Here is a 17,181-nt window from a genome sequence, read left to right as displayed (position 1 = left end):
TTTTTGCTTGATTTTAGTACACTTTAACTGGATTTAACACATCTTGCTTGTTTCAAGGGGGGCGTTTTTTGCATGGTCAAGGTGATGGATGCTTCACTGATGTCTGTGTTGTGCTGGAAGGTGTGGAGGTTCTCCACAACCCGCAGAGTGTCACTCATGCATTTGTTATGTTATATGGCCTGATCTACGCGCTCAATTTGAGCTACCCTAAAAGCCTGAAGTGTACATTTGAGGTGTACCAGAAAATCCTGATGGACCTGGACTCAACCAAGCTTTCCCCGAAAGTACAGACACTGAAACTGAAATTGCTCCAGTGATTTGGCTGGCAATAATGAACTTATACAGCCCCTACCCATTTTTTTCTCACCATGTTCCAACCCAGAGATATGTTAAAATTATTTCCTAGTTCTTTAATGATACGTTAATAAGCAATAGCAACTGAAAATGGATCTCTGTAAAGTTTTATTTTTATTTTTTATTTTTTTGGGTGTCCAAGCAGTCATGTGATGTTCGAGTGCGGCTGTGTAAGTGGGTTCATGGATGGTTTCCTAAATGTTGGCTGATGTTAACTTGGCTCAATCCAGAGATTTGTATCAAAGAAAAATACAAATAAATCTGGAATTTTCAAGTTGGTCTAATTCTATTTTTTTTTATAAGATGGGGAAACAATTGCATAAATGTGATGCATTGTTTAATTTGGTTTAGTATATAAGCATACATTAAACATGATTCAAATAAATGTTATTTAACTTTTTTAATTATCCTGATTTAGTTCTCTTAATTATTATGCAATTTATACAATAAACTTTATGTATTTTAAATAAATAAACTTTTTATTATTAATTTAGCATAATTACACTTTACATAAACTAATTACATAAACCTGAGGATTATGCATTTAAAATAAATAGGTTTTATTATCCTAATGAAAATAAATCGTATAAAGTTTATTTGGTAGATTTGTGTTAAAATTATGAAAAAAATATAAATGGGAATTTGTCATGTAATAAAATTACATAAATCTTAAATTTTGGGTGAAATATTTCTGTGAGTGCATGTCCAGAAAGGTAAGAAAAACATCATCAAAGTAGTCCATGTGACTTCAGAGGGTCAGTTAGAATTTGTTGAAGCATCGAAAATACATTTTGGTCCAAAAAAAAAAAAAAAAACTTTATTCAGTCTTCTCTTCCGGGTCTATTGTGAGTGCATTCACGACGCTGCTGACATATGACGCTGCTGACGTGTTTTCTGATGCGCCCAATAACAAAGATAACACTTCAGCAGGGTCATACATCGGCAGCGTCACTGCAGTGTTGAGTAACCCTTTTTTGACTGATCGAATGAAAACAAATATACAAGACAAACTAAAATATTTTGTTAATAAGATAATATATATTTTCGTAATAGCCACCAATTTTCTGCAAAATTTGTGCTTAGAAGCGTCCCGTGAAGTTATTGCAATGCGCATTCAGTCAAAGAAAGGCCTTGCATTCTCATCAGGAACGATTTACAAGAGGTACATTGGATAAACAAACCGAAAGCGGAACGAATCTGCGCTACTAGTTTGGGCTGCGCAGACCATTTATCTGCTCGACCCGGAGCTGCGGGCTGATCTCGATCACGCGATACCGTTATACACATCGGTGTGAGATACAGTGAAGAAAGCAGTCGAATTTGCCACAGAATTTTTTATTTTTGTAGAAAATCTGATTATTAAAAGGATTTCTGAAGGATTGTGTAACTGGAGTATTGATGCAAAAAAATTCAGTTTGAAAGTCAGCTTTGATTGTTCCTAATAAACTGTTTAACTGCACATGCAAGTGGATATTAAATTATGTTGTGGGATAATTAAATATATTCTAAATAAACTACAAACATAAAATTATATACATTTATTTTGTCCTCAAATTCTTTCTTGTAACTCTTCCCTCTCAGCCATACACCTGACAGAACGGCTCATTATAAGGGCCTTTGTCTTCTCAGGTGTAAATCACAATGATATTCATGATAGTTGACACCTACTCACATATGACTTTTACCAACAAAAAGTGTCTTAGAAAATTTAAATCAATATATTATTTTCTGTAAGTGAGTAAACAAGATGATTTTCACATAATGTTGAAAGAATAATTCTAGGCTACAAGCTCCAGTTCTCAAAAGACCCGGGAACCAATGTTCTGTATGTGTTTTTTGCCTTATTCAAGTGACTGAACATTTTACGTTTTTCACTAACCACGCATAAAAAAATTCTCAAAAACACAATCATGTAAATACATGCTGCTCACATATTATTATAGCCCAGTTTGGGCTGATTACAGTGAGATTAGACTTTAGCCATTTAGATGTGTATAAGAAACAAAACTTCTCCAGGCCCCAAAAATCCCCTTAGACTCCAGAGGGTTAACCCCCTGTCCTCCGGGAGGCGCTTCAGGAGCCTCCGGACAAGGGACCAGCAGGTTCAGGAACAGCTTTTTCCCTACAGCTATCTCCTTGATTTATTTATTTACAACAAGCAAAAAAAACAGTAAACTTGTTATTACTTGCACTACTCTCTGTTCATCCAGAACACTGAGTAATCCATTCACACACTGAAACATTTTCTATGCACTTTACTGTCCATTGAACTAGTGTAAATGATGTTCATATGTTCATAGTTTCTGCCTATAGTGTACATACACTTTTACATATTCCATCTGTATAGTATGTTCATAGTATGAAATGGACAGTATGTTAAAATTATGTTAAAAGGTAAGTATCCTAGAGTATCCAGACATAGCCGCCTGAATGTAGGCCTACTGTATCAGTGCACTGGATCAGTGCATTCAGCAACAACAAAGAAATCCCTCACTGCTCTTGATTAAAAAGCTTTTGTAACTCTAATCTAGAATACTTTTTAATTTACACAGTCCAGTATTCAATGTTGTTTTACATTTGATTACTTTATTCAATTTCTGTACCTAAAAACTAATGCTAGACCTAAAGTAGGCTGTTGGTATATTCTGTACTTACTGCTTATTGCACTTCTGGTTAGATGCTAACTGCATTTCGTTGCCTTACCTTACATGTGAAATGACAATAAAGAAAACAATATATATAGAGTCAAATAAAATAATGGCATCTTTTATTCATTAAAAATAATCTGATTTTGGAGTTTGATGATGAACACATTGCAACCATGCTTGGGACGGGCCACATAAACGAGCAAAAATGCTTTAATGTCTTGAAATAATAATTTCTAAATATTAAACATTGACTGTCAGTCCTTATTCACCGGTTTCTCGTTGTATCTCATTAAAATTAAAGTAAATAGTGTACATTACATCGCTTACGTCATATTTAACACACTGTAACGCAGTGTTACAAATAATAAATAACAGATCAGAGATTAAAATAATAGCAGATTTGTCCCATTTTAAATGAATAATAAAAACTGAGATAAAAAGAAAATTAAGCCAAAATTTACTATGGTAAAGTAAATGTGTGTTAAAACTAAACCCGCATTACTTTGTGCCCCGCGCTCCCATATATTAATCACACTTCACACTTTTCTAGTAAGTTTCGTCTGTGTGAAGACAGTAGTGCATATCTCTGTCATGTCATTATAAGTGTCTGATCACCAAATTTGAGTGATCATTGCAAACAATGTGTTTATATATATATATATATATATATATATATATATATATTCTGTTTATGTATACTGTATTCTATATATATATGTGACGAGTGGGGCGGGGCCGAGGGATGTGGGAACACGAGTGAGGCCGGTGGAGTGATTGGGAAATCCGCTACACCTGCGACCCACCACCGGTCTTGAGTCCAACAGAGGAGATGGAAGGATATAAAACTGGAGCGACGACAGTGAAGGACGAGAGAGGACCAGGCCTGGGATTTTAGTTGTGTTTTGGTTTTTATTTGAGCGCACCAGTCGTCCGTGAGGGGCTGGTGCGCTGTTTTGCTGCATTTATAGACATTCTGAACTCTATTGGTGTTAGACAACACGTTTCAGGACCTACTCATTGTCGAAATCATACTCTAGATTTAATACTGTCACATGGAATTGATGTTGATGGTGTTGAAATTATTCAGCCAAGTGATGATATCTCAGATCATTATTTAGTTCTTTGCAAAATTCATATAGCCAAAATTGTAAATTCTACTTCTTGTTACAAGTATGGAAGAACCATCACTTCTAACACAAAAGACTGCTTTTTAAGTTATCTTCCTGATGTATCCAAATTCCTTAGCATATCCAAAACCTCAGAACAACTTGATGATGTAACAGAAACTATGGACTCTCTCTTTTCTAGCACTTTAAATAAAGTTGCTCCTTTACGCTTAAGGAAGGTTAAGGAAAACAGTTTGACACCATGGTATAATGAGCATACTCGCACCCTAAAGAGAGCAGCCCGAAAAATGGAGCGCAGCTGGAGGAAAACAAAACTAGAGGTATTTCGTATTGCTTGGCGGGAAAGTAACATATCCTACAGAAAAGCATTAAAAACTGCTAGATCCGATTACTTTTCTTCTCTTTTAGAAGAAAAAAAACATAACCCCAGGTATTTATTCAATACAGTGGCTAAATTAACGAAAAATAAAGCCTCAACAAGTGTTGACATTTCCCAACACCACAGCAGTAATGACTTTATGAACTACTTTACTTCTAAAATCAATACTATTAGAGATAAAATTGCAACCATTCAGCCGTCAGCTACAGTATCACATCAGACAGTGCACTATAGATCCCCTGAGGAACAGTTCCACTCATTCTCTACTATAGGAGAGGAAGAATTGTATAAACTTGTTAAATCATCTAAACCAACAACATGTATGTTAGACCCTATACCATCTAAGCTCCTGAAAGAGGTGCTTCCAGAGGTCATAGATCCTCTTCTGACTATTATTAATTCCTCATTGTCATTAGGACATGTCCCCAAAACCTTCAAACTGGCTGTTATTAAGCCTCTCATCAAAAAACCACAACTTGACCCCAAAGAACTAGTTAATTATAGACCAATCTCGAATCTCCCTTTTCTGTCCAAGATACTAGAAAAGGTGGTATCCACACAATTATATTCCTTCTTATAGAAAAATGGTATATGTGAGGATTTCCAGTCAGGATTTAGACCGTATCATAGTACTGAGACTGCTCTTCTTAGAGTTACAAATGATCTGCTCTTATCATCTGATCGTGGGTGTATCTCTCTATTAGTTTTATTGGATCTTAGTGCTGCGTTTGACACAATTGACCACAACATTCTTTTGCATAGACTTGAATACTTTGTTGGCATCAGTGGAAGTGCATTAGCATGGTTTAAATCGTACTTATATGACCGCCATCAGTTCGTAGCAGTGAATGAAGATGTATCCTATCGATCACAAGTGCAGTATGGAGTACCTCAAGGCTCAGTACTAGGGCCGCTACTCTTCACGCTTTATATGTTACCCTTGGGAGATATCATCAGGAAACATGGTGTTAGCTTTCACTGTTATGCTGATGATACTCAGCTCTATATTTCTTCGCAGCCCGGTGAAACACACCAATTTGAAAAACTAATGGTTTGCATAGTCGATATAAAAAACTGGATGACGAGTAATTTCTTACTGCTAAATTCTGAAAAAACAGAGGTGTTAATTATAGGACCTAAAAACTCTGCTTGTAATAACCTGGAACACTGTCTAAGACTTGATGGTTGCTCTGTCAATTCTTCATCATCAGTTAGGAACCTAGGTGTGCTACTTGATCGCAATCTTTCCTTAGAAAGCCACGTTTCTAGCATTTGTAAAACTGCATTTTTCCATCTCAAAAATATATCTAAATTACGGCCTATGCTCTCAATGTCAAATGCAGAAATGTTAATCCATGCATTTATGACCTCAAGGTTAGATTATTGTAATGCTTTATTGGGTGGTTGTTCTGCACGCTTAGTAAACAAACTACAGCTAGTCCAAAATGCAGCAGCAAGAGTTCTTACTAGAACCAGGAAGTATGACCATATTAGCCCGGTCCTGTCAACACTGCACTGGCTCCCTATCAAGCATCGCATAGATTTTAAAATATTGCTTATTACTTATAAAGCCCTGAATGGTTTAGCACCTCAGTATTTGAATGAGCTCCTTTTACATTATAATCCTCTACGTCCGCTACGTTCTCAAAACTCAGGCAATTTGATAATACCTAGAATATCAAAATCAACTGCAGGCGGCAGATCCTTTTCCTATTTGGTGCCCAAACTCTGGAATAACCTACCTAACATTGTTCGGGAGGCAGACACACTCTTGCAGTTTAAATCTAGATTAAAGACCCATCTCTTTAACCTGGCATACACATAACATACTAATATGCTTTTATTATCCAAATCCGTTAAAGGATTTTTAGGCTGCATTAATTAGGTAAACCGGAACCGGAAACACTTCCCATAACAACCTATGTACTTGCTACATCATTAGAAGAATGGCATCTACGCTAATATTTGTCTGTTTCTCTCTTGTTCCGAGGTCACCGTGGCCACCAGATCCAGTCTGTGTCCAGATCAGAGGGTCACTGCAGTCATCCGGATCCAGTACGTATCCAGACCAGATGGTGGATCAGCACCTAGAAAGGACCTCTACATCCCTGAAAGACAGCGGAGACCAGGACAACTAGAGCCCCAGATACAGATCCCCTGTAAAGACCTTGTCTCAGAGGAGCACCAGGACAAGACCACAGGAAACAGATGATTCTTCTGCACAATCTGACTTTGCTGCAGCCTGGAATTGAACTACTGGTTTCGTCTGGTCAGAGGAGAACTGGCCCCCCAACTGAGCCTGGTTTCTCCCAAGGTTTTTTTCTCCATTCTGTCACCGATGGAGTTTCGGTTCCTTGCCGCTGTCGCCTCTGGCTTGCTTAGTTGGGCACACTTCATCTACAGCGATATCGTTGACTTGATTGCAAATAAATGCACAGACACTATTTAACTGAACAGAGATGACATAACTGAATCCAATGATGAACTGCCTTTAACTCTCATTTTTGCATTATTGACACTGTTTTCCTAATGAATGTTGTTCAGTTGCTTTGACGCAATGTATTTTGTTTAAAGCGCTATATAAATAAAGGTGACATTGACATTTTGTGTTTATTTTGTAATTAAAGTCTTTGTTTGATTGTCCGCCGGTTCCCGCCTCCTTCTTCCCGATGATTATTAGAGTTTAATTCATTACAATATAGTATCAGTCAAATGTTTGGAGATACGAATGGAAAAGTGTCCAAACCTTTGACTGGTACTGTACTATAATATACACAAACAATATAATGTCTGTATAATCAAATAGGCCTATGCTGTTTAAAAAAAAGAGCAAGGTTGTAAATTAAAATGTTTATACTTTTACAAGGTAATGCTATTTCAGTTTTTCTACTTCAGAAAATGTGAATTCAGTGTGTTACTATTTCTTAGTCATAATCAGAGAAATATACTAGCAATTTCTGAGTGCATTTTGTTTCAAGGTAAATTCTACATTTTTCCATTATCGTCAGGAATTTGGGCAATTGACTTGGTATGTTAGTTGGCAGTACTTAAGTTAGTAAACTATGTTGAGAGGGAAGCATAAACAATCCAAAATGAAACAGTCCCACAGTCAGAGGTGAGAAGTCCTGTCAGGATACGATCACAGCCAATTCTGAGGCATTTCCTCTTATCAAGAATCACCAAACACCCTCCCATTCAGACAGGAGGCTGAATATTTCATCATGACATGTCTCTGGTGTATCTGGCCTTTTCAAACCTAGGGGTCTTTGGGAGTATTTTGAGAAAGAGTCAGTGAATAAGTAAAGTTGAGTCAATTCATATTTATTGGTATAATGCTACAAAATAAACATTGCTTCAAAGCTGCTTTACAGGAAATCATGATGTTGATGTTTATAATACAATAATAGCAGATTAGAGCTGAACAATAATTTTACTTTTTGTGATGATAAAAGCAATCAAGCAGCTGAGAGTTGCTACATAGTACTGTATATATCGTTAACTGATAAAGTACGACACATACTGTACATCCAATTTTATATAAAGAACTGGGCAATCATTTAGTTACAATCTGAAATAAACAAAAACAAACTAAATCTGCAACAACAACAAAAGTGTTATATAGGAATTTTTTTTTTTTAGTTTGCTAGCTTGTGAGGAAGTGTTCACAACAGGCCAAATGAAAATATTGGATATCAGATATGAGGGGATGAAAGATAGTGGAGGGGAAGAGAATGGGCATATGAATGGATGGGTGAGGATCAAAGTCCCCCTGAGCTAAAGGTTCTGGATGAGGTATGTCTCACTGCCAACAAAAAAAATCTAACACAGCTGTTTCCCGGCTGGGTCCTGACACACAATGCACCAAAAACAATACTGCCCATAATGCCAGGGCCAATGAAACTCACAGCCAATGTTTTTGGCATTGCCCCAATGTCACCTGTGGTCAGAAATCCCTGTCTGTCTCTGGAACAGCTCTGTACTTCCTCTAGACCATGATCTCACAATCAACACAATGACATGTCATTACAAAATAAATAAATAAAAATAAATAAAATCATGAAGGGAAAGAAAAATATTAAGAGTGAACTGTATATATGTGTGTGTTCATATATATGTGTGTTCACGGTGTGTGCAGTGTTTACTACTCACTGCTTAGTCTGTGCACATAATTTTATTGTATATTTTAAGACTATTTTTCTATTCAATGCTTTTCTAATTTAACACAATGATAACTTAAAATTATCTTTTGGTGGGGGGGGGTAATTTCTCATCCAAAATTGATGTGTGGTTAAAAAAAATAGGGCTTGAAAACCTTATTTAAAGTTCAAGAAGTTAAAGTCAAAGAGTAATCTTGTTAAAGGTGCACTAAGCGAATTTTAGCTAACAATGTTAATATTTAAAAGCACCAAAACAAACACGGCCATATCCCAACAGGACATCGCCCCTATTTTAATAACTCCTCCACACACTTCCATAAACAACCCTTGTCAGCGATGATGGCAGAATCTGCTATGACTGCCATATTCAAGCAAAAGCTAACACAGAAAAATATATATTTAAATCTGCAATCTCTCACTTTATCTGTCATCTGCTAATATCTGTCCTGTGCAATCTCTGAGCACTCTCTTCTCCCTATCATTAGACATAGGACTGTCACTTTTGTGAAAAATCATTTTCGATTTTTAAGACATAAGTGTTCATTGAATCGATTGTAAAATCGATTTTCCATGTAAAAAAAAAGACTTTTCCTTTTTCTACGTCAAAAAACGGATGAACGTAAAGAGAGCGCTGGAAACACACAAGTCAGCAATATTTCTTATTTATTGGCATGAAGTTTCGTGCAGAGTAACAAACAGCAACAGGAGTGCAACATTCTCAAAAAAATATATATGCAGAGGGGACGGCTGCCATGACAAAAGAAAAACATCAGTGCAGGCTTCAACCCGGCTGCATTTATGATTTAGGCAATTCAAAAATCTCCAAGATTATTTTAAATAATGATTCAATCCATTTCAAACAACTGACTTGAGAACAGGCCATGTGTGTTTTTTATTGAACCGACACTTAGGCTAGGCGGCACTAGGCAGGCATAATGAAATTTGCAAAAAGGCTAGGCCCATTACAAATTTACTGGACAGGAAAACAAGTCAATCAACATTTTTGGGGTCCAGAGCAGAGCGTTTTTTATTCACTATATGTCCAGCTGTTGAGAAGACGCGCTCCGACCGCACTGATGTCCCAGGGACACTCAGGTACAGCTGCGAAAGGTGGGGGTATTACTGCCAATTTTCCACCACAAAAGCCGGTCGCTTTCAGCTTGCAATGGTCCTTTTCATAACTCAGAATCTCCTGTAACTAGATGCGCGAATGAAGCGAATTCGCATCTACCGTGCCGCGAGACCTCCAGACGCGCGTAAACGCGTCTTTACATTGACTTAACATTGAAATCATTCGCGCCAGACACTCTATTTGCGTTTGGTGTGAACGCAGCATAAGAGGTCGCTTTTGACGTAACTGGCGCGTAAAATTGCTGGTATTTTCTGTCTAGCTTTTGCAATGCATACTGCACTTTCGGAAATTCTTTATTTTCTTTTTCTGCTTGTTTGTGAGTTTTGTTACATATATATTTTTTAATTGTTGAATTATTTTAAAATTAATAGTGTACATATTTGATGTAAAATGCAAACTTCACAAGATCTCACAGCTGGATTTTACTAAGTTTGCAAGGTTTGTGAAATTAAATGTTTATTAGCCTTTCAAAGATTTGTTTAAATTATATGCATATTTGCTTAATGCTGACAGCAAACAAGAAAGTATTATAATGTTTGCATTTCTATTACTAATAATATAAAAGCAATCGTTACAATACTTTTTGTATACATTAATTCCTTTGTTTATCCATTCTATCTGATTATTAAAAAGACTTCTATCTGTATTAGACAGAACTGTTAACGATGACAGAGAAACAAGAGGGAGAATGCAGTTGTCAGCGCCATCAAAATAAAAGTCCCGCCTCAAACACATTGGCCAAGCAGAAAAAAAGTATCGACTAATGCAGTTATTTGAAAAATACCAAATATATATAAAGTGAAAGTGACATGACATTCAGCCAAGTATGGTGACCCATACTCAGAATTCGTGCTCTGCATCCATGCAAAGTGCACACAGTGAACACACACCTGGAGCAGTGGGCAGCCATTTATGCTGCGGCGCCCGGAGTGAAGACAACTTGATCATGTCTTGATTTAAAATTATAGAAGCTACTTCTTTTTATACTAGTGTTTATTTCATATAGCTTATTATTTTTATTTTCATCCCATTCTTTCTGACACTTATTAGTTATATATAAATTAATTACTGGTTTCAAATCAGAAGGTTGTATTTGAGAGTCAGATATTTCAAGGTCAAGTGCATCCCTGGCAGCCATGTCCGCTCTCTCTTTTCCAGTAAGTCAAATGTGACTTGGAACCCAGCAAAAAATAATATTAAAGTTATCCTTCTTTAAAAGATCGAATTTGGTTAAGATTTTAAAAGTTATGGGATGATCAGTTTTTAGAGATTCAAGTGCTTAAAGACATGATCTTGAGTCAGAGGCAATTAAAAAGTCCCATTCTTGACCCTTCTCAATATTTTCTAGAACAAGAAGTAATTCTCAAGCCTCAGCTGTAAAAATAGAGCCTAGAGCCGGAAATCGAATGCCATATTGTTGAACTTCTATCACTACTGCTGCTGATACACTGTTTTGGTCTTTGATCCATCATTGAATGCAGTTTTATGTAGTGGAAATGAAGACCTTAGCTCTAAATTACAATTATGGGATTCAAAACTTCAAAAACAGGCAAAAGAACCATAAAAGTGGTTAGACTCTATAGCAGTCTTCTGAAGCCACAAATACTAGTCTGGGGTACATTTCCCATAGAACAACATAACTCTCTGCTTAATTGCCCTAGTACGATGCATCAGATAAGTTTACCAGCTGGTTTACGACTGTTGATCGCAGTAACATATCCACAATTGTACTGATCTATTCTTAATGACCTCATGCAGGTCAAACCAAAGGTCAAAGATTGTAGAGCCAACCACATATGTTTGCCATGCCGTTTGCAAATGTGCATTAGCTCAGAAGATTTGGAATGTATGCATGAGACATATGGGACACTTTTGTGATACTTCTATTGTGCTTTTTTAAAACGGGGTAACTGCAGGTCAGAGTAATGTGCGTAACAAAGAGTGGCATGCCCAAAGGTGAATGTTACAATAGATATTAACCCCTAACTAGTGGTCAGTTCGATATTGTTTTTTTTTTGACAGCGATGCTGATATCTTGGAAAGCAAGTTGGCCGATAGCTGATATAAAGCCGATATCATCAATTTTTTTTTTTTATATATTTAAGAAATTTGAAATAATTATACAATGGATAATTTTTTTTTAAAATAAATATTTAAAGGGGTCATACAAAGCGATTTCAATTTTTCTTTTCTCTTTGGAGTGTTACAAGCTCTTGGTGCATGAAGAAGATCGGTAAAGTTGCAAAGACTAATGTCTTAAGTCCAAAGAGATAATCTTTATCAAAGTTAAGACTCTGCCATGCCCCCTAAAACGGCTCATTCAAACACGCCCCCACATGTCTACATCACCATGTGGAAATATTTGCGTAATGCAGCCCAAATGTTCATGCAAAGAAAGAAGGCGTGGTTTCAGTAGTTAGTGTTGAAGCAGCCATGTCAGGGAGATGTTGTGTGTATCTAGGCGAAAGCAAAAGCACCTTATTTGGCCTTCCGAAAGTGGATTGCATTTAGGAATCTTTTAGATTACTTACAACAGAACAGCAACGCATTTTATGGATGACCGTTTTGTGAAACTAGGAGAGGAGGTAATTATGACTTTGCTACGACAATCTGGCGCTTCTGAATCAGCTTCTGTAAGTATGTTTTGTTATTAGTTGAAGTATTTGCAGTTTTGCATGTGTGTGTGTGTGCATGCGCGCGTGTGTGTGTGTGTGTGTGAAAGAGAGAGAGAGAGAGAGAGAGAGAGAAAGAGAGAGAGAGAGAAAGAGAGAGAGAGAGAAAGAGAGAGAGACAGGGTCACGTCAGAGAGTCAGCCGTCTTAAACGTCCATGGCTTGTGTACTGCAAACACATGAGCTGTGCTTCATCACTGTGTCTGTCACGCAACTCTGTTCCAATTTGGAGCTTGAACTGATGGGTTGAACTGTCTTTACATTTATTTTGAAAGATGAAGCTTGTGATTATGGAAAGGGACGTTACATTTCCGACAAGTGCTTGCAGTGTTCAGCCAATCACAATGCACTGGGTCAGCTGGCCAATCAGAGCAGACTGCGCTTGTCGGAAGGAGGGACTTTGTAGAAAACAATGTGATTGAGAGAGGCGTGGCATAAAGGACCTACAATAATGTTCAGTATTTCAGGGTTCCCACTCTTTTTCAGAGATCATTTTCCAGGACTTTTCCAGGACATTTCAGATTTCATATTGATGGGAATAAAATATAAGGATCACATATTCACAGCCTAAAGTAATATATTCCTCTCTCAAAAAAAGCATACAATTTATGGCTACTATAATATATAACCCAACTATAAAATCAGAAATGCACCAAATAAACACACACACACACACGTCTGGTTCACTATCCTGCTAGAGAATCTCCTTAGACATAATGGTTTTATATTGTATAAACTGTATATTCTATCCCCCTACACTATCACAAAAAACTTTTGACATTTTTACATTTTCAAAAAAACATTTAGTATGTTTATTAATCCATTTCCCCGATGGGGACTGCTGGCTGGTCCCCACAATGTAGATTATCTCAGGTTATACTATCCTTGTGGGGACCATTTGGTCACACACACTCACACTCGCACTCACACTCACACACACTCACACTCACAGAGCTTCTGAAGGTAAACTCTACACTTTAGTTTAATGAACACATTATAACGACTGCCTAGGCTCTTCTTGTTAAGCTTCCCCTTCCCTCTTCCCCCAACTGCAGTCTCCAAAGAAATAAAAGGCATTATAAAAAAATAGTTTGCAAAAAGCATCTGTCCCAAACAGACTAAACAAATAAATGTCTGTCCAAAATATTTACTGCATCAAGCTCCACAGTATCCTTGCAAATTTTTTTTACTGTTTGAGTTGGCTCAAACTCTCTTGCAACTTTTCCAAGCTTTTTTTTAAAGCTGTTAACTCCTCACTTTTTTTCTGCGACACTTTTGCGATAGGCATTTGATTTTGACAGTAAGGTGAAGTCATGCTTTCTCTCTGCCCTGACGGCCATTTCATCTGCCTCTTTCTGCATGGTTTCAATGCTATGTATTATTTTTTGTCTTTTTGCATTGACATTTGCAATTTCTTGGTGCAGGTCTTTTCTTTTCCTCTCATTGGCAGTTTGGTCTTTTTTTTTTTCTTTTCATCCTCCAAGTACTGCACATATCTCATCCTTGCTCCTTTGCAGTGTGCATCAATATCTCTTGGCAGGACTTCATCTAGTGGCTGTCCTGCCATTGCATCCTGAACTATGCACAGTGCTACGAGAGACCTCTCTTTAAGGTTTTCAACTAACATGTCTTTGTTGATAGAGTATCCTCGTTCCATTTGCCTTGTTGGCCTGAGCATGTCGCCTCTTCATTTGTATTGGACACTTGAAAAGCTATGCTTCCCTGACAGCCACTTTCTACATCTACAGTGGTTACCTGTAAGTCTTTGCTTTGTCTGCAAATGTCCTTGTCCTCTGCCTTCACAAGTAATTTCCCTGAGAAAATGTGTAATTTTTGTCTCCTTTTTCATTTGTGTAGCAACCTTTACATGGCCTTGTCCTCGTTCATCACTCTTGAGTGCCGAGAGACCCATGTTACCAACATCAAAGGATTTCTTGCAAAACTTGCAATATGCCCTTTGCACATCTCCTGATACTTCTGTAACGGATATGCAGTTCATCGATTCATTGGTTCTGAACTAATGAATCACGGTTCGTTGAATCTAAAACAATGCAAACCCAAAGCTTGTAGATTTTGAATTCTGGCATATAAACCCAACTCTCTCTAAACTAAATGCCTGGTGCCAGTCTGGCTGGATTTAAATTATTTACGACACTCTGGAGGAGAAATTCCACAGTCACGTGAGCAGCCTCAAAGGAGAAACGAAACACCCACATTCCTAAACACACACACAAACTTTTCTTTACGCTCTTTATGTAAGTCCTTAATAATATGTATTTTGAATAGGTTTGTGTGTTGCATAGAATGGTTAATCCTGTTATGCGAGGATTATAAATTGCTGACTTGTAAATTGGAAATGCTTCTCCTAATTTAATGTTCTCAAATAAGTCATGATTCTGTAACCCTACTCCTGACCAGATCATAAAACTTTACGACCTATGGGAAACAGGACAGGAAAGCTAACTCTTAGAAAAGAGAATAGTACCCTTTTATCTTCTCAATGTATTCTAAATCTATTGAGTATTGCCTTTTTGTGCAGTAGATGTTTCCCCATATAAATTGGAGTATCTGCAGTTTTATCATGTGTTAATCAAACTTTAAATGTGTGTAATCCTGCATATGAATGTAACATCGTGTTTCTATCAGTTATATATGTCAGTTCTGGTATCTTTATAATCGTAAAAATCCGACTGTGTCGAATCTTGACGACAAATTACAAAAAGATGCATCGTTTCAGAAATACAATCTTAAGAAAAAAGTTCAATTCTGTCAGCTATAACTCACGCGAGGGGGTGGTTCCCCAGAGACAAAGGAACGTTTTTCCCGCTTCAGATCGCGGACGTTCATTGGTTGTTCACGCAAACAGAGGTGTGAACCAGTCAAGCCTTGACCCAGGAAGTTCCTCCCTGTCTTCTCTTCTTCTTGCTCTTCTATCGTCGTTGATCTCAGCATGGCGGCTGAGAGAACAGCCGTTCTCATGGCTCCTTCGGGAGCTTTCATCTCCGTTGTTTTCATTTCTTTTACTTACTAAGTTCCTCTCTACACGAGGAAGATGAATTCTGGAGTCCGCAGCAGCCCCGGAAGACACGAGAGAACACGCCCAATCATAAAGAGACCACATGCAAGTATCCTCCTCTATGGAGATTTAAATGCTGCTTAAAGTTTGTCTATTACCTTTTCAAGGTGATTTGATTCGTTGCTGTCTTTCAAGGGTTACTGTCTGTGAGTTTGCATAACCGAGCGTAATTCTGTGATCGCGCCTATTCTCTCATCTCTCTCTCTCATCCTCTCTCACTCATTTGGATTCCGTTATGTCCTGTCTGATCTTTAGCTACAAGCTCTTTACTTTTTAGTAACCGAAATTTCATAATGATAGGATAATGTTTTCATGGCCAGAGAATATTTTTCCTTGAATTATAAGAAGTGATAACTTTGTTGAAAGTTGGTAAGTTATTCTTACGCCCGTTTGCTGGACAAACGACTGTTTGATTTGCGGTAATTTACAGTAAGAGGTATCACTATAATTGATATGAAGAATGAAATATTGACATATTAATGAGTAAATTACAGTGCCTTGTAATGAGTTATTGATCTATTTTTCATCTTCAATAATTTTAATGTAACTGTCATATGAGATATATATATATATTAATCATATTCCTGATTAATTATTAAAATTCCCTATATATCATTTGAGTTAATTATAATGTACAACCCAGTGCGGCTACACTTCCCTGAACTGGGGATCTTCTTTCCATTCCTTCTTAAACTTACACTGCCTCCCTGACATTTGTCTTGCTTATTTCTGTAATTTAAGATCAGAAGTGTTACAGATGCAATGACGGGTATAAAGCACCTTTACATGTTCTATAGCTTTATTTTTATTGCCATCTCTTTTTGCATCCTATCCTGTTCTAATTTTGTATCTGGTCATTGGAAAGCACACATTCTATATTTATTTTAAGTTATGTTATATATTCATATTGTATTAACCAACTATTTAATAAAAAAATCACTAGTAATAATCTAGTGTTTTAATAAAATATCAACGAACAGTATATCACAATTTTATAAATAACGCAACAAATGTAATGTTTTAAAATAAATACAATTTAGAATAGAAAGAGGAAAGGTAAGATGCTTTAACAATTAAACTATTACCACCAGTAGATGGCAGAAAATAACAGTCTTAATGAGTGAATCATTGGAGTCACTATCAAACGATTCATTCAAAACGCTTATTTAGGAATGAAGAAAATGACGGTCTTCATGAATGGGTCATGAATCGTTTCTCAAACGATTCATTCAAAAACGAAGATATGAATCAAAAATGCAGATTCAGTCGGCAAAGAAACGTCACTGTACTGTATGTTGCTAAGAGAAACGTCTGTTTGGAACTACTAGGTTGCTGAAACAGAGCAAACAGACAATAGTTTGTCTAAAAAGGAAGTCACTTATATTGACATCTTTTTTGGTGAACTGTTGCAGAAAATCAGTATCAAGTTTGCAAACGTGCCTTTATTACGTTTACATAAGTACTATTATATACTACCGGCCTCCACCTCATGTTCACAAGTCTGTGCTGCACTATGAACATGCAATTATCGCTGTGCATCGCGTCAGCATTTCATTTTCACTTCCTATATCGTTCATAAAACAGGTTTGTGAAGTTTGGGTCTGATTTGTCATGGGGATGCAAGATGTTCCAATGAT

The 17,181-nt window shown here is 36.9% G+C and overlaps 1 protein-coding gene across 1 annotated transcript in view; it reads right to left on the bottom strand.

Annotated features, from left to right (window-relative positions):
• The window catches only part of LOC132111812 (serine/threonine-protein kinase D3-like), a 177,685-nt gene that overhangs the window by 143,207 nt on the left and 17,297 nt on the right, over positions 1-17,181 (bottom strand). The gene's annotated exons all lie outside the window — the stretch shown is intronic.

Source organism: Carassius carassius, chromosome 31 (genome assembly GCF_963082965.1).
Source record: "Carassius carassius chromosome 31, fCarCar2.1, whole genome shotgun sequence".
Lineage (NCBI taxonomy): Eukaryota > Metazoa > Chordata > Actinopteri > Cypriniformes > Cyprinidae > Carassius > Carassius carassius.
Note: the sequence above shows the minus strand (reverse complement) of the source record. Positions and strands in the feature narration are given on the sequence as shown.